The sequence below is a fragment of the Somniosus microcephalus genome, unplaced genomic scaffold (assembly GCF_052327205.1).
Source record: "Somniosus microcephalus isolate GS21.2 unplaced genomic scaffold, FLI_Smic_1.0 unresolved_chr1, whole genome shotgun sequence".
Lineage (NCBI taxonomy): Eukaryota > Metazoa > Chordata > Chondrichthyes > Squaliformes > Somniosidae > Somniosus > Somniosus microcephalus.
The window spans coordinates 9,456,008-9,482,292 of NW_028225179.1; the positions used below are offsets into that span (position 1 = coordinate 9,456,008).

General features: G+C 45.8%; 1 pseudogene across 1 annotated transcript in view; it reads left to right on the plus strand.

The window, feature by feature from the left end:
* Positions 1–26,285, plus strand: part of LOC147093407 (uncharacterized) — a 66,865-nt pseudogene that overhangs the window by 32,479 nt on the left and 8,101 nt on the right. The window contains exons 2-3 of the transcript XR_015074703.1: positions 7,492–7,653; positions 21,824–22,930. The product of XR_015074703.1 is annotated as an uncharacterized LOC147093407 (transcript). The remainder of the gene's footprint in view (positions 1–7,491; positions 7,654–21,823; positions 22,931–26,285) is intronic.

Consider the following 26,285-nt stretch of genomic DNA (forward strand, 5'->3'; position numbering starts at 1 on the left):
AACAACTAGGTTCAATGATTCCTTCCAATAAGAGATGTTGAACTTCAGAATTAATAAATTCTCTATCCTGACTACTATATCTTCTTGACTTGGTAGCAATTGGCTTACAATCCGACATCAAATTGGAAAAAAGTGATAATGGAGGAATAGATAAAGAGGTTAATCCACAAATAGATAAAGGTGGCTTAGTCCCTCCAAATGAAAGACTAAGAGACTCGTGTAACTGAAGAACATCATGTCCAATCAAAATATCCGCACAGAGATTAGGCAAAACAGATAGGCGTATATCAGTATACGTATTACCCAGAAGAACCATTTTCACAAAGCAACAACCAGCTATTTGTGAAATAAGGGTCGTCTGAGCCATACACACCTGATACGTAACAGGCGAAATTTTCAAATGCTTCTCCTTCGCAAACTGAAGACTTATAAAACTCTCAGTACTGCCCGTATCTATAAGGGCCTTCACTTCCAACCCATTAACTTGAGCCGTAACTATAGCTTTGTTTAGGCCATGAGCAAATGCAGCAGAAATTGATGCAATAAATGCCCTATCTAAAGGCTGAATAGTCACAGAAGAGGTAGTGGAGGAAGACCCTCCCACACCAGAAGGAGGGAAGGTAATTGAACCTAATGATTTGCACACACGTGCATAATGACCTCTCTTGCCGCATTTACTACACACAGCCTCCCGAGCAGGACACTTCAGACGAGGGTGCCGGATATTCCCACAAAAATAACACTTCTGAATCCTAGAGGCAACGGCCGCCGAAGTAGAAACTGTTTCAAAATCTAGTAAACCACTCCCATTAAGTCCACATAATTCCTTTACATCCGAAACTGCCGAAACCATAGTCGCAGGCCGATTAAAAAGAGCATAAGAATCCGAACTTCTCTGAGCCACATCCAATGTAGAAGCTTGCTCAAAAGCACTTTTAAGATCCAGAGTCTTATTTTCTAACAACCGCTGATGAATTGATCTAGACAGTAATCCATTAATAAAAGCATCCCGTACCGATTCGTCCTTATGTTCTTCAGCCGTCACAGCCTTATAATTACAGTCAACACTAAGGCACCGAAGTGCTTGTAAATAAGTATCCAAAGATTCTCCCACCTGCTGCCTACGGGCAGATAAAAGATGACGTGCGAATACCTCATTCTTTGGTTTAACAAAAATCTTTTCCAATGTAGAAATAGCCTCTTCATAAGTTTTACAGTGCAAAATATATTTATATACATCCGGGTCAATGTAGTTGATCAGCATATTCAGCTTATTTAGAGCCTCTTGATCCAACACGCCCAAAAAGTTTTTAAATGTACAATACCAATGTTTCCATTTATCATCCGCTCCAGCAGAATTGGGGTCAGCCTTGAATCATTCTGGTTGAAGATATCGCTCCATTCTAACAAAAAGTTAATAAATTGAAATAAAGAATAGATTTGCCTTCCAAAGTTAGGCTTTATTAACTTTAAAATTAGCAGCATATCTTTCTACATCCAGTCCCAACTAAGGCTAGAAAAGGACTGAATTTAAGGTAGCCACAACACATCATGTGATCATCAACTACCAATGAGATTACAACACATATCCCAAGGCAGTTAACAAACAACGAATCATAATACTTTTACTAATCAAGGAATAATCACCACAGCGACATATGTAGAACGCATCGAATTGTACTGCAAGGCGAATGAAGTGCCAGATGCCAGGAAAGCACTGGTATTGTTGAATTCCATGGGTGCAAAAAGGTACGGCTTACTGCGAAACCTAGTCACCCCAGAGAAGCCAGTGGAAAAGGATTTTGAAAGCATAGTGGCAATCCTACAGGACCACTTAAACCCCACACCGCTGCTGATAGCAGAAAGATTTAAGTTTCACAAAAGGAACCAGCATAAAGACGAAAGTAATGCTGAGTATTTAACGGAACTGCGCAAGCTATCGAAACACTGCCAGTTTGGAACGGGACTAGCAGATACTTTAAGGGACAAGTTTGTGTGTGGGCTTCAAAGTGAAGGAACCCAGAAATGGCTTCTATCAGAAAAGGATCTTACACTGGACAAGGCTTTCAACATGGCAGTATCACATGAAGCAGCCGCACGGGGCGCTGCAGAGATACAACGGAGACCGGAAGAATATGGCACAAATGAAATGTCATATGTAGCAGTGAAGTGTTATCGCTGCGGCAGAACAACACATGACCATAAGGATTGTTGGTTTAAGGACCAAGTGTGTAGACAGTGTGGAAAAGTAGGACACATAATAAGAGTCTGCAGGTCGGGAAAGAAAACCAGCAGCAAGAAACCTCCACAGGAGAAGTACATAAAGGTACATAAGGTGACGGAGAGTAGTTCAGATGAACAGAAAAGTGATACAGACTCCAGAAGCAAGGAGCTGGGTTGTCTGAAACTACATAATGTAACCAAAATGGAGGATCACCAAACTATCTGGGTCACGCTCAAGATAGCAGGAGTCCAAGTGAAAATGGAATTGGACACAGGATCAGCCCTAACAGTCATAAACCGAAGGGACTACAAGCGGCTATTCTCACATATACCCTTGAGAGATACAGAGATTGTCTTGAAGACGTACACGGGGCAAAAAGTCTACCCCAAAGGAAAAATAAGGGTGAACGTGATATACAACGGCAAGGAAACACCAAAAATGGACTTATATGTATTGCCAGATGGAGGACCACCACTACTAGGATGTGAATGGATCCGGAAGATACAATTAGATTGGCACTCCATACAAGCACTGATGGTAGATGCCAAAAAGGATGACGACGTCACACCTGGACGACTGTCAAAAATGCTAACTGACGCACAAGAAGTGTTCCAGGAGGGACTCGGAACACTAAAAGGCATAACAGCGACGATCAAAATAGAGGAAAATGCAAGCCCAAAGTTTTTTTAAGGCCAGACCGGTGCCTTATGCGATCCGCCCAACCGTCGAAGCAGAGCTGGAAGGTTTGGAACGTTCTGGAGTACTGTCCAAAGTGGACTGGAGCGAGTGGGCTACACCCATCGTTCCTGTAATGACGAGGTCATTGAGTAATACGCCTAGGGAACCAAAGAAGATTCGCATCTGTGGGGACTTTAAGGTGACAGTGAACCCAGTCCTTCACACGGTACAATATCCGCTTCCGCGGATTGAAGATATTTTCGCCTCGCTATCTGGAGGAAAACACTTCACTAAGATTGATCTGGCCCAGGCGTACCTGCAAATGGAGGTAGAAGAAGCCTTGAAACAGTACCTCACGATCAACACTCATAAAGGTCTCTACCAATACAACCGGCTGGTGTTCGGGGTAGCATCAGCTCCGGCTATTTGGCAAAGGGCAAAGGGCAATGGATCAAGTCCTGCAAGGGATTCCAGGGACCCAGTGTTATTTGGACAACATCCTGGTCACGGGCGAAAATGACAGTGATCACCTCGCCAACCTGGAGCAGGTGCTCACTAGATTGAAGGAATGTGGGCTCTGAGCTAATCGCCACAAATGCAAGTTTTTCCAGAAGCAGATCTCGTATTGTGGCCACGTTATTGATGAAGAGGGGTTACTTAAGTCCCCTGAAAAGATTGAGGCAGTAGTCAAGGCTCCAGCACCGGAAAATGTGTCACAACTGAGGTTGTTCCTCGGGCTGGTGAACTACTACCATAAGTTCTTGCCGAATTTGTCTACAGTACTACACCCACTGAACACTCTACTGCAAACGGGGGTACCATGGAAGTGGAATGACGAATGTAAACGAGCTTTCCAGAAGTGCAAAGAATTGATCACATCAAAAGAGGTGTTGGCTCATTTCAACCCAGCACTACCAATTCGGTTGGCGTGTGATGCATCACCCTATGGTATTGGAGCGGTGCTGTCGCACAAATTCCCGGACGGCTTGGAGAGGCCAGTAGCCTTTGCGTCTCGGTCACTAACCTCAGCCGAGCGTAACTACGCCCAGATTGACAGGGAGGCCCTCAGCCTAGTGTGGGGAGTGAAAAAGTTCAACCACTATCTGCACGGGCAGAAGTTCACCTTGCTGACTGACCACCAACCACTGGTCTCCATCTTTAATCCAAAGAAGGGCGTTCCGGTGATGACTGCGCAATGGCTACAAAGATGGTCCCTTTTTCTAGGGGCGAACCAATATGAAATAGAGTATAAGGGCACGAAACAGCATGGAAACGCTGATGGGCTATCACGCCTGCCACTGCCTACTGCGGAGGAAGCACCAGCAGTGGACCCTGTCGAAATATTTTATTCGTCTATAATTGAACGCTTGCCAGTAACTAACGCGAATATAGAGAAGGAGACCCGAAATGACCCGACACTGTCTCGGGTATATGATTTGACGGTGAAGGGATGGCCAACACATGGCGACTCACTGTTGCCAGCATTCTCATCCAGAAGAGAACAGCTGTCAGTATGCCAGGGGACCTTGATGTGTAGATCCCGAGTGGTAATTCCACCCAAGTTAAGGGAGAGAGTGCTCAATGAGCTTCACGAAGGCCATCTGGGAGGGGTGAAAATGAAAATCCTTGCTAGGGCTTATGTGTGGTGGCTGGGGTTCGATCAGCAAATTGAGGACCTGACAAAGAGCTGCTCAGGATGCCAGAAGGTCCAAAATGCACCAACACATGCCCCTCTACACCCGTGGGAGTGGCCCTCCTCTCCATGGCAATGGGTGCATATTGATTTTGCTGGTCCATTCATGGACTCAATGTTTTTAATAGCTGTGGATGCGCACTCGAAATGGCCTGAGGTGATCAAAATGTCCTCCACCACCACGGAGAAAACGATTGCAGTCCTACGGACCATATTTGCCAGGAACGGCTTGCCAGTGCAGATTTGCTCTGATAACGGACCACAGTTTGTGTCCGAAGAGTTTCGGAAATTTATGAAAAGGAATGGGGTAAGGCATTACACATCTGCCCCGTATCATCCAGCCACAAATGGATTGGCTGAGAGGTTCGTACAAACCTTTAAAAAGGCAGTAAGGGCCATGTGCCATGGCGACATTCCACTGCAGCATAAGGTGGACAATTTCCTGTTGGCCTACAGAAATGCGACACATGCAGTCACCAACCAGACCCCGGCCATGATGTTCTTTAACCGAAGGTTGAGATCTCGTCTGGATTTGCTCAGACCAAATGTACGAAGAGATGTTGAGAGTAAGCAATTCCAGCACATCAATGAGAAGCCGACAAGGAGCTTCAATGTAGGGCAACCAGTCTTGGCCCGCGACTACCGAACAGAGAAATGGCAACCAGGAATGATATGCACATGGCAGGGGCCACTAATGTACACAGTGGATGTTGGGGAGAACATTGTGAGACGCCATGTCAACCAGATCCTAGAGTCACAGGAACGAGTCAACCCCATGTCTCGCGTACCTGGTGATGAACCCAATATACAGGTAGCATCTACCCCAGAAACAGTAGCATCGGAAGCTGATGAACCAACCGACGACGGGGCCAGAATCGCCTCCGCACCAAGAGCAAGACACTCAGGAAAGGCACTATCCAGAAAGGATCAGGAAGCTGCCCCAAGACTGAATTTATAAATGGACTATTTTCAGTTAATGTTGCATGTTAAAAGTGTTAATTGTTAAATGAATGTTATGGTACTGTTAATCTAAAAGGGGAGGAATTGTAGTGTATGTACCTTTAAGGGGAGAACTACTTTTTACAGCTCCTGTATACTGTAGTACCGGCAGTGACCACACCTGTATATAAACCCTGAGTAGGGATCTGTACTGTTAGTTTTAGAGTAACCCTCATCCAGTAAACACCTGTTCATTGTTCCTCTGCAGTCTCCGTCTATTTCTTGAAGGACACCATACATCAAGATTCACGGATTTAACACTTGATAGCACTGTCGATGACACCTTCCATCACTTTTACTGATCATTGAGGGTAGACTGATGGGGCGGTAATTGGCCGGGTTGGATTTGTCCTGCTTTTTATGGACAGGACATACCTGGGCAGTTTTCCACATTGTCGGGTCGATGCCAGTGTTGTAGCTGTACTGGAACAGCTTGGCTAGAGGCGCGGCTAGTCCAGGGTGTTGTCAGGTGTTTGTTGTATCCAGTATGCTCAACCCTTTCTTGAAATCAGGTGGAGCGAATGGAATTGGCTGGTGGAACAGGCTGGAGGGGCTGAATGGCTGCCTCCTGACAATATGTTCCGATGTAGTCCTCCCACCACTGGGAGCGACAGTGATGCATTCGTGCGACATCGCTCTCCCGCGCAGGCGCATTGCCGCTCCCTTTCTCTCCCTGCCGCGCAGGCGCCGTGCCGCACCCCTGCCCTCCCGCACAGGCGCAGTGCCGCTCCTTGCACTCCAGCACAGACGCAGTGCCGCTCCCTTACTCTCTCCCACGCAGGCGCAGTGCCGCTCCCTTTCTCTCACTCCTGCGCAGGCGCAGTGCCGCTCCCTTTATCGCTCTCCGGCGCAGGCGCAGTACCGCTCCTTGCCCTCCCACACAGGTGCAGTGCCGCTCCCTTTTTCCCTCCCGCGCAGGCGCAGTGCCGCTCCCTTTCTCTCTCTCTCTCCTGCGCAGGCGCAGTGCCGCTCCCTTGCTCTCTCTCTCTCTCTCTCTTTGGTGCAGGCACAGTGCCGCTCCCTTTCTGTCTCCCGCGCAAGCGCAGTGGTGCTCCCTTACTCTCTCCCGCGCAGTCGCAGTGACACTCCACTGCCGTCCCGCGCAGGTGCAGTGCCACTCCCCTGTTCCGCGCAGGCGCAGTGCCGGGTGGTGCGGGTTGATCGATGAGTGACAGTCAGAAACAGGCTGGTTGCCCGGGTTACAGGGCCTGCTCTGTGACTGAGGGAACTCGGCTCCATTCAGCACCCGGCCCGACAGTGGCTGCTCAGCCCCGAGTTTACATCACAGCGAGGGAGGGTCACAGGGTCACCGCTCCGGGCAGTAACTCCACACAGAAAATGGTGCATTTCCGCCCAGAGCAGTGAAAATGGGGGAGTCTCAGGAGGCCGGAAATTTACTGTGAGTAAAATCTCCAAACTCAACACACAGCCCCGCAACTGGGGATCTGAGGAAAATCTCCAAACTAAACACACAGCCCCGCAACTGGGGATCTGAGGAAAATCCCCAAACTAAACACACAGCCCCGCAACTGGGGATCGGAGGAAAATCCCCAAACTAAACACACAGCCCCGCAACTGGGGATCTGAGGAAAATCCCCAAACTAAACACACAGCCCCGCAACTGGGGATCTGAGGAAAATCCCCAAACTAAACACACAGCCCCGCAACTGGGGATCTGAGGAAAATCTCCAAACTAAACACACAGCCCCGCAACTGGGGATCTGAGGAAAATCTCCAAACTAAACACACAGCCCCGCAACTGGGGATCTGAGCAAAGGCACAAAATCAAACAAATACTCGGCCTTGAAATTGAATTATTAGTAAGCAGATTAAAAGTCTACATTACATTATTTCACGCTTTCAATATTGTTTTTATTTTCTGCTTTGCCACAATTAGATCTCCTGGTGAATGACTGAGTGATTGAGGAAGGTCCACAGCTCGAAGTAAACAGGGATTGTAGACTGAGGAACAGTAGGTGAACCAGCACCGGATTGTGAGCACCAACCAGAGAGAACCCTTCCGATTCAAAGAGCTTCCAGAGATCGACTGGGGAACAAGGTAAGAGAACGTCCCATTGACTCAGATACACACTGGTCCTGGAGATGGACTGGGGAGAAAGGTCAGAGAGAGTCCCATTGACTCAGATACACACTGGTCCTGGAGATGGACTGGGGAGAAAGGTCAGAGAGAGTCCCATTGACTCAGATACACACTGGTCCTGGAGATGGACTCGCCCCCCTGACCCTCCCGCGCTCGCCCCCTGACCCTCCCGCGCTCGCCCCCTGACCCTCCCGCGCTCGCCTTGATGGGGCTCTTCTCAACTAAACCAAGTGGTGCAATAAAACACCCCCAGAATCAAGGCCCTGCTCCTGGGGAAGGTGATCAGGCCCCAGTACAAATGAAACGACTCCTTCTTCCGGAGATTTATTAAACGTGAATACTCGAAGAGTTGACCAAAAATCAGGTTAGTAATATTAATCAAGGAGTCAATTACTGCTGTAAGGAGGGATGATATCTTACCAGGTTCCTCTAATGAGGCCATATGGGTGGAACTTAAAAACAAAAAGGGGGCAAGCACTTTGCTGGGAGTGTACTCTAGGCCCCCAAACAGTAATGGGAGATAGAGAAACAGATATGTAGGCAAATCTCAGAGAAGTGTAGAAATAATAGGGTAATAATTGTTGGGGATTTCAACTTCCCCAATATTAACTGGGATAGTCAGAGTGTGAAAGGCTTAGAGGGTGTGGAATTCTTAAAGTGCATCCAGGAGAGCTTTTTTAGCCAACATGTAGAAAGTCCTACAAGAGAGGGGGTGGTACTGGACCTAATTCGAGGGAATGTAGCAGGGCAAGTGGTAGAAGAGTTAGTAGGAGAGCACTTTGGTGACAGTGACCATAATTCGGTGAGATTTAAGGTAGTCATAGAAAAGGACAGAGATGGACCGGAAATAAAGGTTCTAAATTGGGGGAAGGCCGATTTTAATATGATAAGGCAGGATCTGGCCAATGTGGACTGGGATCAGCTACTTGAAGGAAAATCCACATCAGAGCAGTGGGAGTCTTTCAGAAAGGAAATAGAGAGAGTACAACGCTGTTGGATCTGTTAATTTCAGTGGACCACACTAATCTGAGGTCAACGCAATAAAATAAAAGATTTTGAGCCCGGTGGTAGGTTTTAAATAGTCGATTTATTGCAGCACTGATTTACACTGTTTGACTTCCTTTGTTCGACTAACAAGCATGTTCAAAATGGCTGGTTCTTATACAGCATCAGATTACAGCAAATGTACCCGCCCCTTTACTACCATTGGCTCAGCAGCATACATGCAGAGCTATGGTTGGTTCAGCTAAATCGGCCGACCTGACGTTACCACACTGTGATTGGATCTCTGGTACATCACACCATCCCTTTGTTCTATAGTTCAGCAGCACATGGTTGACTGTTTCTGTGGCTGTTTAAGCACAATCTGCACTTTCAGTCATTAGTTTAATCATATTAAAATCTATGTTATTAAAATATATATATATCCCCTAACAATCCTCCCTTTGATTCTTTCAAAAACTGAATCATAAAAATAAAAAGTCAGATAAAAATATAATCAATCATTGCTGTGTTTCGCCACTGTCCGGATCAGTGGCTCTGCACAAATTTACACCAACCAGGATTTTACCGTGGCCGCAGTAAAAGCCTGGTTTTAACAGGTTAGTTGATTTCCTGATCTTAAATTAATTAGTGCATCTTAAAAGGGGGAGGAGCTCCCCTCAGCTTATGGCTTTGAAAAATACATTCAGGTAAAAATTAAAAAGTAAAAAGGTGGAAAAATTATAAAAAGTAGAAAAGGTACAAACTGATCTAGCAGCTAAATATAACATGCCCCTTTAAGATGTAAAAATGGTCTGCGGCGACCTGCAAGGCATCTTACCCGCGGGGCAGCAGCCGCCTGGTGGCAAGCACATTTAATCAACAGAAACACACAATTTGATCCCCATCCTATTGTACAAGGCCTCCCTCATCTTTCTGAGGAATGTTTTGTCACATTTCTTCAAGGGCATTTTATGGCTTCGTGGCTCCTTCTTATAAGCAGGTGCTATCCTCTCTGTTTCCTTGCATTTTACCATTCCCTTATCATTTCTATTTGTCTTTTGATACTTGATATTCGACCTTGCTGGCATTGATGCTATCTTTTTCCACTTGCCTGTTGTCAGTCCCTGGTCTAAGAATTAAAACCCATCTTTGAATCTAACAGCTATTTCTTACAATTCCCTTTTTTGAGAAGGAAATATCCTTATTGACTTCTCACAATCGGCTCTTGACTAATCTAGCTAGCTCTTGTTGCTCTCTCAACTTGGGCGTTAGTTAGTAGGGAGTCTTGAAGATTTCTCCCTTCCTTACAGTCCATTCCTTTGAGGAGAAGGAGCAACCTCTGACCCCTTACTCAAATTCAATTCACTGTTCCGGTGTTCCAATTCTGCCCCGCCTGGGGTCTCCTCTGTTTCTTCTATCTTTCCTGATGTTACCCCACCTGGGGTCTCCTCTACATTGCTTCGGATCTTCTCTTTTGGTGTGCTCAATTAATTTGTTAGTGCTTGTCAGTCATGGGCATGAGTACCCAATTGGCTTATGTATCAAAGTCTTACTACACACGTTACATATATCAAATACACTATCATTACAAGTTGGATAACTACCAGAGCATGTGAAATAATACAAACCTAAGGTTGTGCTGATGTATTAAGCCCAATATCCCATCAATGTGAGTTGTCCCCTATGCTGTCAATTTCAATATCTATTCTCGAGTTGTCTTGCTCCAAAACATAAAAATGCTTTAGGGAGGAGTTCAGTCGCATCATGAGCTCACTGAAACCCACAAACAACAGGGGAATGTCATATCCGAGTATCCGAATTGTGCCACATAATTGTGTAGCTCATACTTAAAAACGTGTTGGTTGATGGGACAGGTCCTGTTAGACCTGTAAAGCATGGTAATTGCAGTAGTAGTGACACAGGAGGCACCACCAAAATCACCTCATACTGGATTCGTACTGGTTTTTCCCATGCTCTGTTACCTATAAAACACAATTATTACAGTCACAGTTACATTCAGTCTTACAATCATATCAAATACATCACAGTTTAACAAATCATGGATTTAAAAGATTCTCCAGATCTCTCTTTTACTCGTATCCATCTTGTGGATAATTCTTACTAAACATGATTTCTCCTTAGCCCTCAATTGTACCAATTCAGATTTCATGTAACTCTCCACTTCAATCCCTCTAACAGGTACCAGTGTGTTTAACTCTATTCTGATTGTTTCATAAATTAGATAGTTTCTCGATGGAGTATGTGTCAATGCTTTAAAAGTTGTCTCGCTCTCCTGAGCCACATTAACCATTTCATGTCTTGCTGTTGTCAAGTAACTGAGGAAACTGAAACCCATTCTTCAGTGCAAACTCAACATACATTCCTGGATGGTAATTACTTCATACGTAACAAATCACATTTGCACACTGCTACCGGTATCTCCATATCATGCCATCCGATACAAGCCTTTCTCGGGCTTTCAGGTGTCTTATCAAAAGATTGTAGTCAACTGGAGATCTTTGCTCATCTTCCTCTGCATAGCCCTGATGTCTTGGGTAATGGCCAGGCTATCAATTTACTATTCTTAACTACACTTTCCTGACTTTCACTAGAAAATTTTGAAAATTCCCATTCAGTAGTGTAATTCTCCTGTTTCAATCTTACACTCTCAATCACTTTCCTTTAATTACCATTCATATCTCATTCACAAGTCCTGGAGAAACTTTACTGTCCAGTACAATATTTAAGATAGAAAACATAGATCAAACGTTCTCACTTGATCCAAGTTATTAACACATTTTATTATCATTATTTTAGAGGATCTTTTATTTTCCCAAAAGTAACCAAATATATAGTGCCTGAGTCCATTTTGACATTTCAAAATTATCCCAAAATCCAAACAGCAGTATTATGAGCTATCTCTTACTTTCCCACACCGATAACAAAAGTATTTTCCAGCAGAGACATGGCTAGCTGGACAAAGCCACATTGAATTGTGCAGCTAGCTGAATACTTCTTCAAGGTCTTACTTGCTGCTATTTCTTAATTGTGCCTTTGTATCCTTATCTCTTCCAAGAACAGGCTCTTTCTAAATAGTTACCAGGCTGTAACTACAAGCAACATTTCAGGATGTCAGCTAATTTCTACTTATGTTAGTCTAAAAGGGTTAATATAGCCAAGTATCCCATTCTCAGGCTAGGTGGCTTACACAGTGTTTTAACATTAGAGACAGAAGTGCTGCAATCATTATCGGGCACAATTGCGTCACTTCACGTAAATTAAAAAAACTTTCCTGATCGAAAAAGACAGTTGTGTTTTCACACTTTAACTAAACACGAACAGAACAGATAAAACAAAATAAAATAGCACATTCTTGCAGAAAAGAGTAAATTACGTCGTATTTCTTATTGTCCTTTCTTCAGATGTCTTTCCAAAATACTGTAAAAACATTGAATATAACTGGAGAAAAATTAGTTTTTCACATTTAAACAAATCAAATCAAACTGCTTTAGAAGATTTCACCATAGCAACCGCGACTCCAAGGTTAAATCTTAGACTGAAACTTAATCTTTTGTTAAACAAACTTTTTGTTGCTCTTAGTTTTTACACACCAGCTTAACTTAAATTAGGTCAAAGTTTTTTTTTCAGTTCTTGGGGCACAATCTTATTCGCACATTCTTAAAACTTCCAAAATCCAAGACAAGACAAAAGATTTAAACGCTTTTAACACAGAGAAGTGGGTGGAGCTAAAACACACATAACAGAATCTTTCTTTTAAAGAACATCTAATCAGACAAAAGAAATACTGTAACTTCTTAAACATTCATAGTCAGGAAAACTTTCACACTTTAACACACACTTTCACACAAACTGAAATTCCAGCATTTTTTTTTTAAGGTTCCTTTTACTCAGCAAATCTTGTGTTTTATTTGTCTCAGCACAAATGTTAATAACTTCCATGTCAGTAAAACTTTAAGTTTCTCTTTTTTCCCCCTCTTTTTATATCAGTGTCTCAGCAACTTTTCCTGGCTTTCCAAATCCCTGTTTTTTTCCTTCCTTTGCTGAGTTTTCAGATTGGTTAGCCTGCAAATTAGATCTTTTTCCTTCTTTATCTCTCCTGTGTTCAGCCCCGAGTGTTCCAACCAGTTAGTTTTAAATCGCCTGTCGTACTCTAACACTTCCTCCGTCCCTTTCTGTTGACAGGCTATGATCTTTCCTCAATCCGTTTTTGCAGGGCTAAACACTTGTAACCACTGTTGGATCGCATCCCATCCGGCATCTAATTCTTGCTCATCATTTCCCAGGCCAGTCTTTACTTTGCTGTGTAACTTATTTCCCTCTCTCCTGGGTATCATTACAATCAGAATTTGGACTCTGTCCCATGGGTGGAGTTGGTAAATATTCCTCAGGCATTCCAGCTGTTCCCAGGTTTTCATTCCCCCCCTCTTTGGGTGAGGCAATTCTTTAGACCATTTATCTATTTTTTCTGGGTCTGCCGGGTCATGCTGCTGGAAGTACTTGTATTTGTACTTCGCCCTTTCTTCCCCATCTTCCTTCTTCTCATACTCCTTTTCTACTCTTTTCCTTTTCTGTCTCAACGGGGCCAAATGGGGTCCTATTTTCTCTTCTTCACTTTCACTGACATTACTAGAGGATCCCGAGTCAGTCTCTTGACCTGCTTCTTGTCTTTGTCTCCTACGTCCTTCCTCCTTTATTTCATTTAGATCTGGGTAACCCTTCCAGGTCCCGACACATTTTCCCTTTTCTTCAACTACCGGGACTATCGGTTGTTTATCCAATTGTTTTTTACAGTCCTGAACTTCACCCTTAAGTTTTTTAACTTCCACTTCTAACTTTTTAAGCTCAGTTGTTTTCTTTTTCAATTGTTCATAAATCGCATTTTTCTGCTCTTTTGCATTGGTCAAATCGTGGTTATGTTGGGAGTGTGTCTTAATTTCATTTCGCTGTCGGATCTGGCCCATAACTGCCAAGGACCATCTGATCCATCTTTTATCTTTCATATGGGTCGTTTTTCCCCAGACCCTTTTTATGTCATCCAAAGACCACTGTCTGGAGGAGGTACCATACTTTTGTTCGATTTCGGACCAGGTTTTAGGTAAGTCAAACTGTAATTCTATATAGTCATACAACTGCTGGAGAATTTTGCTCTCTGAAATCTCAGATGGGGCACGCCCACCCTTAATAGTTGTAGGTTTATCGAGTGATGCCATAATATCAATTTCTTTACTTGGGGGTCTCGAGTCGTAGGCTTTTCAGCCGGGTCGGTAATTAATTAAATAACACCGCCGTAGTTAGAGCTCCATATGGGACCTTGAGCCGTCTACCACCCGAAGGGTTCGCTACCTGGAGGTTTGCGGAATCGCGTGGAGGGGAGATGAGTAGACAACTGACCGAGGACTTTTATAAAGAGGAGTCCTTACCTCCGAAAATAGATCCGGTGTCCCAGATCCAATCTCTTCCTTCAGCGATCTGGCTCACAGCGCCAAATTGTTAGATCTGTTAATTTCAGTGGACCACACTAATCCGAGGTCAACGCACTAAAATAAAAGATTTTGAGTCCGGTGGTAGGTTTTAAATAGTCGATTTATTGCAGCACTGATTTACACTGTTTGACTTCCTTTGTTCGACTAACAAGCATGTTCAAAATGGCTGTTTTTTATAAAGCATCAGATTACAGCAAATGCACCCGCCCCTTTACTACCATTGGCTCAGCAGCATGCATGCAGAGCTATGGTTGGTTCAGCTAAATCGGCCGACCTGACATTACCACACTGTGATTGGATCTCTGGTACATCACACCATCCATTTGTTCTACAGTTAAGCAGCACGTGGTTGACTGTTTCTGTGGCTGTTTAAGCACAATCAGCACTTTCAGTCATTAGTTTAACCATATTAAAATCTATGTTATTAAAATATATATATCCCCTAACAATTTATCTTTTTTGTGGATTTGCATGTTCCCGTAAAGGTCAAGGGTGGGACCAACAAGCCCAGGGAACCCTGGATGTCAAGGGATATACAAGAATGGTTTAGGAAAAAAAGGGAGGCTTTTGGCAGATGCAAAGGACTAAAAACAGTGGAAGCCCTAGAGGAGTATAGAAAGTGCAGGGGGGTACTTAAAAAAGAAATTAGGAGAGCGAAGAGGGGTCATGAAAAAACACTGGCGGGCAAAATAAAGGAAAATCCCAAGGTGTTTTATTAGTATATTAAGGGCAAGAGGATAACCAGGGAAAGAGTAGAGCCCATTAGGGACCAAAGTGGCAATTTGTGTGTAGAGCCAGAAGATGTAGGTGAGGTTTTAAATTAATATTTTGCATCTGTGTTCACTATGGAGAAGGACAATGCAGGCATAGAAATCAGGCAGGGGGATTGTGATATACTTGAACAAATTAGTATTGAGAGAGAGGAGGTACTAGTGGTTTTAGCGGGCTTAAAAGTGGATAAACCCCCAGGCCCAGACGAGATGTATCCCAGGCTGCTGTGTGAGGCAAGGGAGAAGATTGCAGGGGCTCTGACACAAATTTTCAGAACCTCTCTGGCCACAGGGGAGGTGCCAGAGGACTAGAGAACAGCTAACGTAGTACCATTATTCAAGAAGGGTAGTAGTAGGGATAAACCAGGGAATTACAGGCCAGTGAGCCGAACATCAGTGGTAGGGAAATTATTGGAAAAAATTCTGAGGGACAGAATTAGTCTCCACTTGGAGAGGCAAGGATTAATCAAGGATAGTCAGCATGGCTTTGTCAGGGGGAGATCATGTCTAACCAATTTGATTGAATTTTTCGATGGGGGTGACTAGGTGTGTGGATGACGGCAGTCCAGTTGATGTAGTCTACATGGACTTCAGTAAGGCTTTTGACAAAGTCCCACATGGGAGACTGGTCAAGAAGGTAAGAGCCCATGGGATCCAGGACAATTTGGCACATTGGATCCAAAATTGGCTTAGTGGCAGGAGGCAGAGGGTGATGGTCGAAGGTTGTTTTTGTGACTGGAAGCCTGTGTCCAGTGGTGTACCACAGGGTCTGGGTCCTTTGCTGTTTGTAGAGTACATTAATGATTTAGATATGAATGTAGGAGGTATGATCAGTAAGTTTGCAGATGACACGGAAATTGGTGGAGTGGTAAATAGCGAGGAGGGAAGCCTTAGGCTACAGGAGAATATAGACGGGTTGGTTAGATGGGCAGCACAGTGGCAAATGGAATTTAACCCTGAAAAGTGTGAGGTGATGCATTTTGGGAGGACTAACAAGGGAATACACAATGAATGGTGGAACCCTAGGAAGGACAGAGAATCAGAGGGACCTTGGTGTGCATGTACATAGATCCCTGAGGGCAGCAGGGCAGCTAGATAGGGTGGTTAAGAAGGCATATGGGATACTTATATTCTATGCCTCGGCTAATGAAGGCAAGAGCAGGGAGGTTATGATGGAGCTGTACAAAACGCTAGTTAGGCCACAGCTGGAATACTGTGTGCAGTTCTGGTTGCCACACTATAGGAAGGATGTGACTGCATTGGAGAGGGTGCAGAGGAGATTCACCAGGGTGTTACCTGGGCTGGAGCGCTTCAGCTATGAAGAGAGACTGGACAGGCTGGGGTTGTTTTCCTTAGAGCAGAGAAGGCTAAGGGGGGACCTGATTGAGGTGTACAAAATTATGAGGGGCATAGGGTAGATAGAAAGGAACTTTTCCCCTTAGGAGAGGGGTCAATAACCAGGTGACATCGTTTCAAGGTAAGGGGCAGGAGGTTTAGAGGGGATTTGAGGAAAAACTTTTTCACCCAGAGGGTGGTTGGAATCTGGAACTCACTGCCTGAAAGGGTGGTAGAGGCAGGAACCCTCACAACATTCAAGAAGCATTTAGATGAGCACTTGAAATGCCATAGCATACAAGGCTACGGACCAAGTGCTGGAAAATGAGATTAGATTAGACAGGGCTTGATGGCCGGCGTGGACACGATGGGCCGAAGGGCCCCTTTCTGTGCTGTATAAATCTATGACTCTATGGTAGCACTCTTGCCTCTGAGGCATAAGGTTGTGGGTTCAAGTCCCACTCCAGAGACTTGAGCACAAAAATCCAGGCTGACACTCCAGTGCAGTGCTGAGGCACTATCAGAGGTGGTGTCTTTCGGATGAGACATTAAACTGAGGCCCTGTCTGTTCTCTCAGGTGGATGTAAAAGATCCCATGACATTATTTTGAGAAAGAAAGACTTGCATTTATATAGTGCTTTCATGACCAGCAGACGTCTTGAAGTGCTTTACAGCCAATGAAGTACTTTTGAGGTGTAGTCACTGTTGTAATGTGGGAAAGAGCAGGGGAAATATCCCCGGTGTCCTAGCCAATGTTTATCCCTCAATCAATGTAACAAAAGGATAATAGCAAAATACTGCGGATGCTGGAAATCTGAAATAACAACAGGAAATGCTGGAAACACTCGGCAGGCCAGGCAACATCCGTAGAGAAACAGAGTTAACAAAAAGATAGATTATCTGGTCATTATCACATTGCTATTTGTGGGAGCTTGCTGTGCGCTATTTGACTGCCGCATTTCCTACATTACAACAGTGACTACACTTCAAAAGTACTTCATTGGCTGTAAAGCACTTTTGGGCATTCGGTGGTAGTGAAAGGTGCTATAGAAATGCAAGTGTTTCTTTCTTCACTGGTCTCATCAGCGACCTCTTCTGGCTGATGGTTGATTGACAGACGATAGTCCGCGCATGCGCACACGGAGCGGCGGTTTGGGCCGAGTCCAACACAGCGACCCCTCCCGGTCACCAAGGGTAATAACCGCGCATGCCCAGAGGAGACCAACCCCCTCCCCCACTCAGAGCTGCACTTGCGCGGTCGGATCCTGCCGGACGGAGTTGGCGCAGGCCATTCCGGGGAAAGGCCTTGGTGTCGGTTCCAGAGCCGCGATCGGTGACGCAAAGTGAGTTTTCTCCGCTCTGATTGGGTGGAGAATCGCGCGGGGTGGGGGGGAGGGGTGGATCGGGAGAGAATAAAGAGAAATAGAAAAACCTGAGAGTCCACGAGGCCCCGGACTGAGCGGCGGCAGTTGGACAGAGCACGTGATCTCCTCGGGGACACGTGACCCAGCCCAGGGCCTGATTGACGGGAGTTTCCGACCAATAGGGAGCGAGCGGGGCGGGGCTGGAGGAGCGAGCCGGCGGCGGGTCCTCCAACCAATCGGGGAGCCCGAGGGGCGGGACTAGCGCCGGCTGATTGTCTGATCTGCAGGGCAGCGAGTTTCTCCAGTCTCTTGTTCAGGGCCCGGGGCCAGGGGAGGCTGTGGGCCTTTATTCCCCGCATTGGACACAAGGCTCTTTGGCTCACAACACACTGGCTCAGGTTTTAATAGAGACTTTTTAAATTCATCAATAAAAGCAGATAAACCCCGTGCTTCTGTGGAACAAACTTTCTACTATTTTATAGAATCATAAAATGGTTACAGCACAGAAGGAGGCCATTCAGCCTGTCGAGCCCGTGCCAGCTCTCTGCAAGACCACTTCAGCTAGTCCCACTCCCCGCCCTTTCCCCGTAACCCTGCAATTCTTTTTCATTCAGGTACTTATCCAATTCCCTTTTGAAAGCAGTGATTGAATCTGCCTCCACCACCCTTTCAGGCAGTGCAGTCCAGATCCTAACCACTCGCTGAGTAAAAAAGTTTTTCCTCACGTCGCCTTTGGTTCTTCTGCCAATCACCTTAAATCTGTGTCCTCTGGTTCTCGACCCTTCCGCCAATGGGAACAGTTTCTACTCTGTCCAGACCCATCATGATTTTGAACACCTCTATCAAATCTCCTCTCTACCTTCTCTGCTGTAAGGAGAACCACCCCAGCTTCTCGAGTCTATCCACATAACTGAAGTCCCTCATCCCTGGAACCATTCTTGTAAATCTTTTCTGCAATCTCTCTGAGGCCTTCACATCCTTCCTAAAGTGCAGTGCCCAGAATTGGACACAATTCACCAGTTGAGGCCGAACCAGTGTTTTATAAAGGTTGATCATAACCTCCTTGCTTTTGGACTCTCTGCCTCTATTTATTAAGCCCAGGATCCCGTATGCTTTTTTAACCGCTTTCTCAACCTGCCCTGCCACCTTCAACGATTTGTGCACACATACCCCCAGGTCTCTCTGTTCATGCACACACTTTAGAATTGTACCCTTTAGTTTATATTGCCTCACTTGGTTCTTCCTGCCAAAATGTATCACTTTGCACTTTTCTGCGTTAAATTTCATCTGCCACATGACCGCCCATTCCACCAGCCTGTCTATGTCTTCTTGAAATCTATCACTATCCTCCTCACTGTTCACTTTACTTCCACGTTTTCTGTCATCTGCAAATTTTGAAATTGTGCCCTGTACACCCAAGTCTAAGTCATTATAATATATATCAAGTAAAGCAGTGGTCCTAGTACTGATCCCTGGGGAACACCACTGTATACCTTCCTCCAGTCCGAAAAACAACCGTTCACCACTACTCTCTGTTTCCTGTCACTTTGCCAATTTTGTATCCATGCTGCCACTGTCCCTTTTATTCCATGGGCTTCAACTTTGCTGGCAAGCCTATTATGTGGCACTTGTCGAACGCCTTTTCGAAATCCATGTACACCACGTTAACCACATTGCCCTCATCAACCCTCTCTGTTACCTCATCAAAAACTCAATCAGAATCAGAGCGGCTGGGCCCGGAGGACATGTGGCCAGAGCCCCGGCACCAGGAAACCCAGGGTGCAGCGCCTCCCCCATCCGAGCCGCCACTTCCCGGTTTCTTCAGCCGGTTCCATCGAGTCCGAATCGGGAAAAGGACAGGAGCCAGGCTCCCAGAATGGCCCATGGCCCCGGGGGGCATGCGCACTCTCAGCGGGGAAATCAGCGCATTGGATAGAGCGGTTTCTGGGGCACGGGGGATTGTGGGTGCTGCGGCCGCCATTAGTCAGCGGCTGTCGGGAAGAGTTTTATTGCAGGCTGACGGAAGGTAGGTCCCTGGCCGCCTGTGTAGGTCTTTTTGTTGCTTCATTGTTGAGGATATAACTAGTAAAATAGATAAGGGAGAACCAGTGGATGTGGTGTATTTGGACTTTCAGAAGGCTTTCAATAAGGTCCCGCATAAGAGATTAGCGTGTAAAGTTAAGGCACATGGGATTGGGGGTAAGGTATTGACTTGGATAGAGAACTGGTTGGCAGACAGAAAGCAAAGAGTTGGAATAAACGGGTCTTTTTCCGAGCGGCAGGCAGTGACTAGTGGGGTACCGCAGGGATCGGTCCTTGGACCCCAGCTATTCACAATATATATTAATGATCTAGAGAAGGGAACTAGATGTAATATCTCCAAATTTGCAGGTGACACAAAGCTGGGTGGGCGTGTGTGCTGTGAGGAGGATGCCGAGGAACGACAGGATGATTTGGACAGATTGGGTGATTGGGCAGAAGCATGGCAGATGCATTATAACGTGGATAAATGTGAGGTTATCCACTTTGGTGGCCAAAAGAGGAAGGCAGATTATTATCTGAATGGCAATAGATTGGGAGAAGGGGAAGTGCAACGAGACCTGGGTGTCCTTGTGCACCAGTCGCTGAAGGTAAGCATGCAGGTGCAGTAGGCGGTTAAGAAGGCTAATGGTATGTTGGCCTTCATAGCGAGAGGGTTTGAGTACAGGAACAAGGATGTCTTGCTGCAGTTGTACAGGGCCTTGGTGAGATCACATCTTGAGTATTGTGTGCAGTTTTGGTCGCCTTATCTGAGGAAGGATGTTCTTGCCGTGGAAGGAGTTCAGCGAAGATTCACCAGGCTGATACCTGGGATGGCAGGAATGACGTATGAGGAGAGATTGGGATGATTGGGCTTGTACTCACTGGAGTTTAGAAGAATGAGAGGGGATCTCATTGAAACTTATAACATTCTGACAGGACTGGACAGACTAGATGCAGGAAGGATGTTCCCGATGGTCGGGGAGTCCAGAACCAGGGGTCACAGCCTAAGGATAAGGGGTAGGCCATTTAGGACAGAAATTAGGAGGAATTTCTTCACCCAGAGAGTGGTGAACCTGTGGAATTCTCTACCACAGAAGGCAGTAGAGGCCAATACATTAAATATATTCAAGAAGGAGTTGGATATATTTCTTAAGGCTAAAGGGATCAAGGGGTATGGGGAGAAAGCAGGTACTGGGTACTGAACTTGGATGATCAGCCATGATCGCATTGAATGGTGGAACAGGCTCGAGGGGCCGAATGGCCTACTCCTGCTCCTATCTTCTATGTTTCTATGTTTGTATGTTTCGGTTTGAGCTGGAGTGGAGATGGAGGAGAAGCTGTTGGGTTTAACCGCCAGTACTTCTGAGCCCAGGAGGACCCAACAATTTCCAATGTGAGACTATCAAGGGAGGTGGATTCTGGGGGAGATTAGGTTGTTAAACAGACACTGTCTGTATAATGTAAAAGAGGATTGTTTTAGGAACAAGTATTTCTGTACAGGCTTTTAATCCAGTTTACATCTACAGATTTGTTTTAATTCATTCTTGGGATGTGGGCATAGCTCGCAAGAGCAGCAAATATTGCCAATCCCCAGTTGCCCGTTGAGAAGGGGGTGGTGAGTCGCCTTCTTGAACTACTGCAGTCCGTGTGGTGAAGGTATTCCCACAATGTTGTTCGGTAAGGAGTTCCAGGATTATGACCCAACAACGATGAATATATCTGAGTCAGGATGATGTGTGACTTGGAGGGGAACTTGGAGGTGATGGTGCTCCCATACAACAGCTGCCCTTGTCCTTCTAGGTGGTGGAGGTTGTGGGTTTTGGAGGTTCTATCAAAGTTCTGGTCGAGTTGCAGATGTATAAAGTTCCTTTGCTTCGCCCCCTCCCCTCCCCCTCCCACCTCTCTCTCTCTCTCTCTCCTCCCATAGAGGCCAGAGTCTTGTGTAGGCCCAGACCAGGTGGCAGATTCCCTTCCCTGAAGGACATTAGTGAACCAGTTGGGTTTTTATGACAATCCGGCAGCTTTCATGGTCACTTTTTTCTAGTGCCGGCCCCACAATTGACCAGATTCATTGAGCTCAATTTCACAACCTGCCTTTGTTTTCTTGTGGGTTGTCTCTCACGCTCCCTGTTTTATATTAATTTTACAGGGCACTGAAAGGGGAAGATTTACAGACAGGAAACTCAAACCAAACATCACTTCAAGATCTGACAGTCACTCGACTCACCGGATCTGAATATCATCGGCCTCTGAACATGGAAGCAAAAAGCACCGTTCACAGCGGGGAGAAACCGTACACGTGTTCTGTGTGTGGACGAGGCTTCAGCCAACGCTCTGATCTATCGAGACACAAGCGCATTCACACCGGGGAGAGGCCGTTCACCTGCTCTGAGTGTGGGAAGGGATTCACTCAGTCATCCAACCTGCTGATACACCAGCAAGTTCACACTGGGGAGAGGCCGTTCACTTGCCCTGTGTGTCGAAAGGGATTCACTAATTCATCCAACCTGCTGATACACCAGCGCATTCACACCGGGGAGAGGCCGTTCACCTGCTCTGAGTGTGGGAAGGGATTCACTAATTCATCTGACCTTCAGACACACCAGCGTGTTCACACCGGGGAGAGGCCGTTCACCTGCTCTGAGTGTGGGAAGGGATTCACTCAGTCATCCAACCTGCTGACGCACCAGCGAGTTCACACTGGGGAGAGGCCGTTCACCTGCTCTGAGTGTGGGAAGGGATTCACTAATTTATCCAACCTGCTGATACACCAGCGAGTTCACACCGGGGAGAGACCGTTCACCTGCTCTGAGTGTGGGAAGGGATTCACTCAGTTATCCCAGCTGCTGACACACCAGCGAGTTCACACTGGGGAGAGGCCGTTCACCTGCTCTGAGTGTGGGAAGGGATTCACTAATTCATCCAACCTATTGAGACACCAGCGAGTTCACACTGATGAGAGACCGTTTAACTGCTGGGACTGTGGGAAGTGCTATAAAGGTTCCGGGGAACTGATATGCCATCAACGTGTTCACACTGACGAGAGACCGTTCAGGTGCTCGCACTGCGGGACTGGGTTCAGGCAGTCATCTGAGCTCACTATACACCAGCGTGTTCACACTGGGGAGAGGCCGTTCACCTGCTCCGTGTGTGGGAAGGGATTCACTCGTTCATCCACCCTGCTGAATCATCAGCGAGTTCACACTGGGGCGAGGCCGTTCACCTGACCTGAGTGTGGGAAGGGATTCTCTCAGTCATCCACCCTGCTGACATACCAGTGAGTTCACAAGTGACTGCAGGGGTTGGATTCTGTTGTTGTTGCTGCTGTTAATCACATCCAGGACTGAACCATGTTCATTCTGACAGGTGGGGATTGTTTCTGCTGATGTTAATAACTCCGGGAACTGGACTGGAGTTTAATATTCTGAATAGATGTCAAATAAATCAGCTTTGTTTTAAACACATTGTTGTAGATTTTTGCCTTTCCCACCTGAGTGTTTAGCATCACCTGGCTGGAGCTCAAAGGACGATCTGGGGGAGGATCGTACGGCGGGAACAGAACTCCAGCCTGGACACAGTCCTTCAGGGCCACACTGAGAGGGGCAAACGGCACTTTGGTCTTTCTCATCTCTCTTCACTGACAGCAAAGTTGCCGTGCGGGTTAATCTCGAGGCGTGTGAGAAACGTGTCCCAGCCGCTCTCTGCCATGGTTCAGAGCTCCTAGGCATGGAACAGGAGGCTCCTTTAGGAATGTACCCCAGTGCTTTTTTTTTAATGGCCTTATTAACCTGTGTCGCTACTTTTAGTGATTTGTGTATCTGTATCCCTGGATCCCTCTGCTCCTCCAGCCCATTTAGACTATTAGGGGGAAATTCGGTGGCGCCCCCTTTGGGTCGCTAACGTCGCCAGGGCTAATTTTAGTCCCCTGAAAAAGTTAGCGCCCCTGCGCATTAAATTCTGTGGTAGCGCCCCAGGCAGGAGGCGGGGTGCTACTGGAAGCGCTCCCCTCCCTCTTGGGGCACTACCAGTGAATTTCGCGGCGCTTCATGTAACAGCGCCACGCCTGTTGGCACATAAGAACATAAGAAATATGAGCAGGAGTAGGGCAATCGGCCCCTCGAGCCTGCTCCGCCATTCAGTAAGATCATGGCTGATCTGATCCTAACCTCAAATCTACTTTCACTCTCCATCCCACCCGAACCCATGTGATCTCCCAGGAGAGGCGAAAAAACAGATAAAAAACCCAATGGCCAATTTGGGAGAAAAAATCTGGGAAATTCCTCTCCGACCCATCTATGCAATCGAAACTCATCCAGGAGATCACTCTGTCCCTGTATTTCCTGCAGTACTTACCTTCTGTAAGAGGTGATCTCCACCCCAGCCAGGAACAGGCCCAATTTACTCTTGAAGGACTCCTAGCAGGCAGCCTGTTCCCGAGGTCTCCACTAATCCTTGTGAATAGAGCCATCTCCTGAAATCTAACACAGAATTAGAACACAAGAAGTAGGAGCAGAACCAGGCTACACGGCCCCTGGGCCCGCTCCGCCACCCACAGGGCCATGACCAATCCGAACCTAGACTCATGTCCAATTTCCTGCCCGCTCCCCGTAACCCTTAATTCCCTTTACTTCTGGGAAACTGTCTATTTCTGTTTTAAATTTATTTAATGATGTAGCTTCCACCGCTTTCTGGGGCAGCAAATTCCACAAACCTACTACCCTCTGAGTGAAGAAGTTTCTCCTCATCTCAGTTTTGAAAGAGCAGCCCCTTATTCTAAGATTATGTCCCCTAGTTCTAGTTTCACCCATCATTGGGAACATCCTCACCGCATCCACCAGATCAAGCCCCTTCACAATCTTATATGTTTCAATAAGATCGCCTCTCATTCTTCTGAACTCCAATGAGTAGAGTCCCAATCTACTCAACCTCTCCTCATATGTCCACCCCCTCATCCCTGGGATTAACCGAGTGAACCTTCTTTGTACTGCCTCGAGAGCAAGTATGTCTTTTCTTAAGTATGGACACCAAAACTGTATGCAGTATTCCAGGTGTGGTCTCACCAATACCTTGTATAACTGCAGCAATACCTCCCTGTTTTTATATTATATCCCCCTAGCAATAAAAGCCAACATTCCATTGGCCTTCTTGATCACTTGCTGCACCTGCATACTAACTTTTTGAGTTTCGTGCACCAGGACCCCCAGATCCCTTTGTACTGTACTTTCCAGTTTCTTGCCATTAAGATAATAACTTGCTCTATGATTTTTCCTGCCAAAGTGCATAACCTCACACATTCCAGTATTGTATTGCATCTGCCAAATCTCTGCCCACTTACTTAGCCTGTCTATGTCCCTTTGCAGGTTTTTTATGTCCTCCTCACTCACTACTTTCCCTCCCATCTTTGTATCATCTGCAAACTTTGATATGTTGCACTCGGTCCCCTCCTCCAAATCGTTAATATAGATTGTAAAGAGTTGGGGACCCAGCACTGACCCCTGCGGAACACCACTAGTAACTGATTGCCAGTCTGAGAATGAACCATTTAGCCCAACTCTCTGCTTTCTATTAGATAACCAATCCTCCACCCATGCCAGAATATTACCCCCAATCCCGTGATTTTTTATCTTGAGCAATAATCTTTTATGTGGCACCTTGTCAAATGCCTTTTGGAAGTCTAAATACACTACGTCCACTGGTTCCCCTTTATTCACCCTGTATGTTACATCCTCAAAGAACTCGAGCAAATTTGTCAAACATGACTTCCCCTTCATAAAACCATGCTGACTTTGTCCTATTAAATTATGTTTATCTAAATGTCCTGTTACTGTCTCCTTAATAATAGACTCCAAAATTTTACCAACCACAGATGTTAGGCTAACTGGTCTATAGTTTCCAGCCTTCTGCCTACTACCCTTTTTAAATAAGGGTGTTACATTAGCAGTTTTCCAATCTGCCGGGACCTTTGCTGAGTCCAGGGAGTTTTGGAAAATGATTACCAATGCATCCACAATCCCTACCGCCACTTCCCTCAAGACCCTAGGATGTAAGCCATTAGGTCCAGGGGATTTATCCGCCTTGAGTCCCATTATTTTACCGACTACCAATTCCTTAGTGATTTTAATTGTATTTAGCTCCTCCCCTCCTAGAGCCCCCTGTTTGTCCAGTGTTGGGATATTCTTAGTGTCCTCTACCGTAAAGACTGAAACAAAATATTTGTTCAGCGTTTTTGCCATCGCCATGTTTCCCACCATTAATTTCCCGGTCTCATCCTCTAAGGGACCAACATTTACTTTAGCCACCCTTTTTCTTTTTATATAACTATAGAAACTTTTGCTATCTGTTTTTATATTTTTTGCTAATTTACTTTCATAATCTATCTTCCCTTTCTCAATCAATCTTTTAGTTATTTTTTGCTGTCTTTTAAAGACTTCCCAATCTTCTATCCTCCCACTAGATTTGGCTACCTGAAATGCCCTTGTTTTTAGTCGGATACTATCCTTAATTACTTTACTTAGCCACGGATGGCTGTCATTTCTTTTACACCCTTTTTTCCTCAGTGGAATATTTTTTTTTTGAAAGTTGTAAAATAACTCCTTAAATGTACACCACTG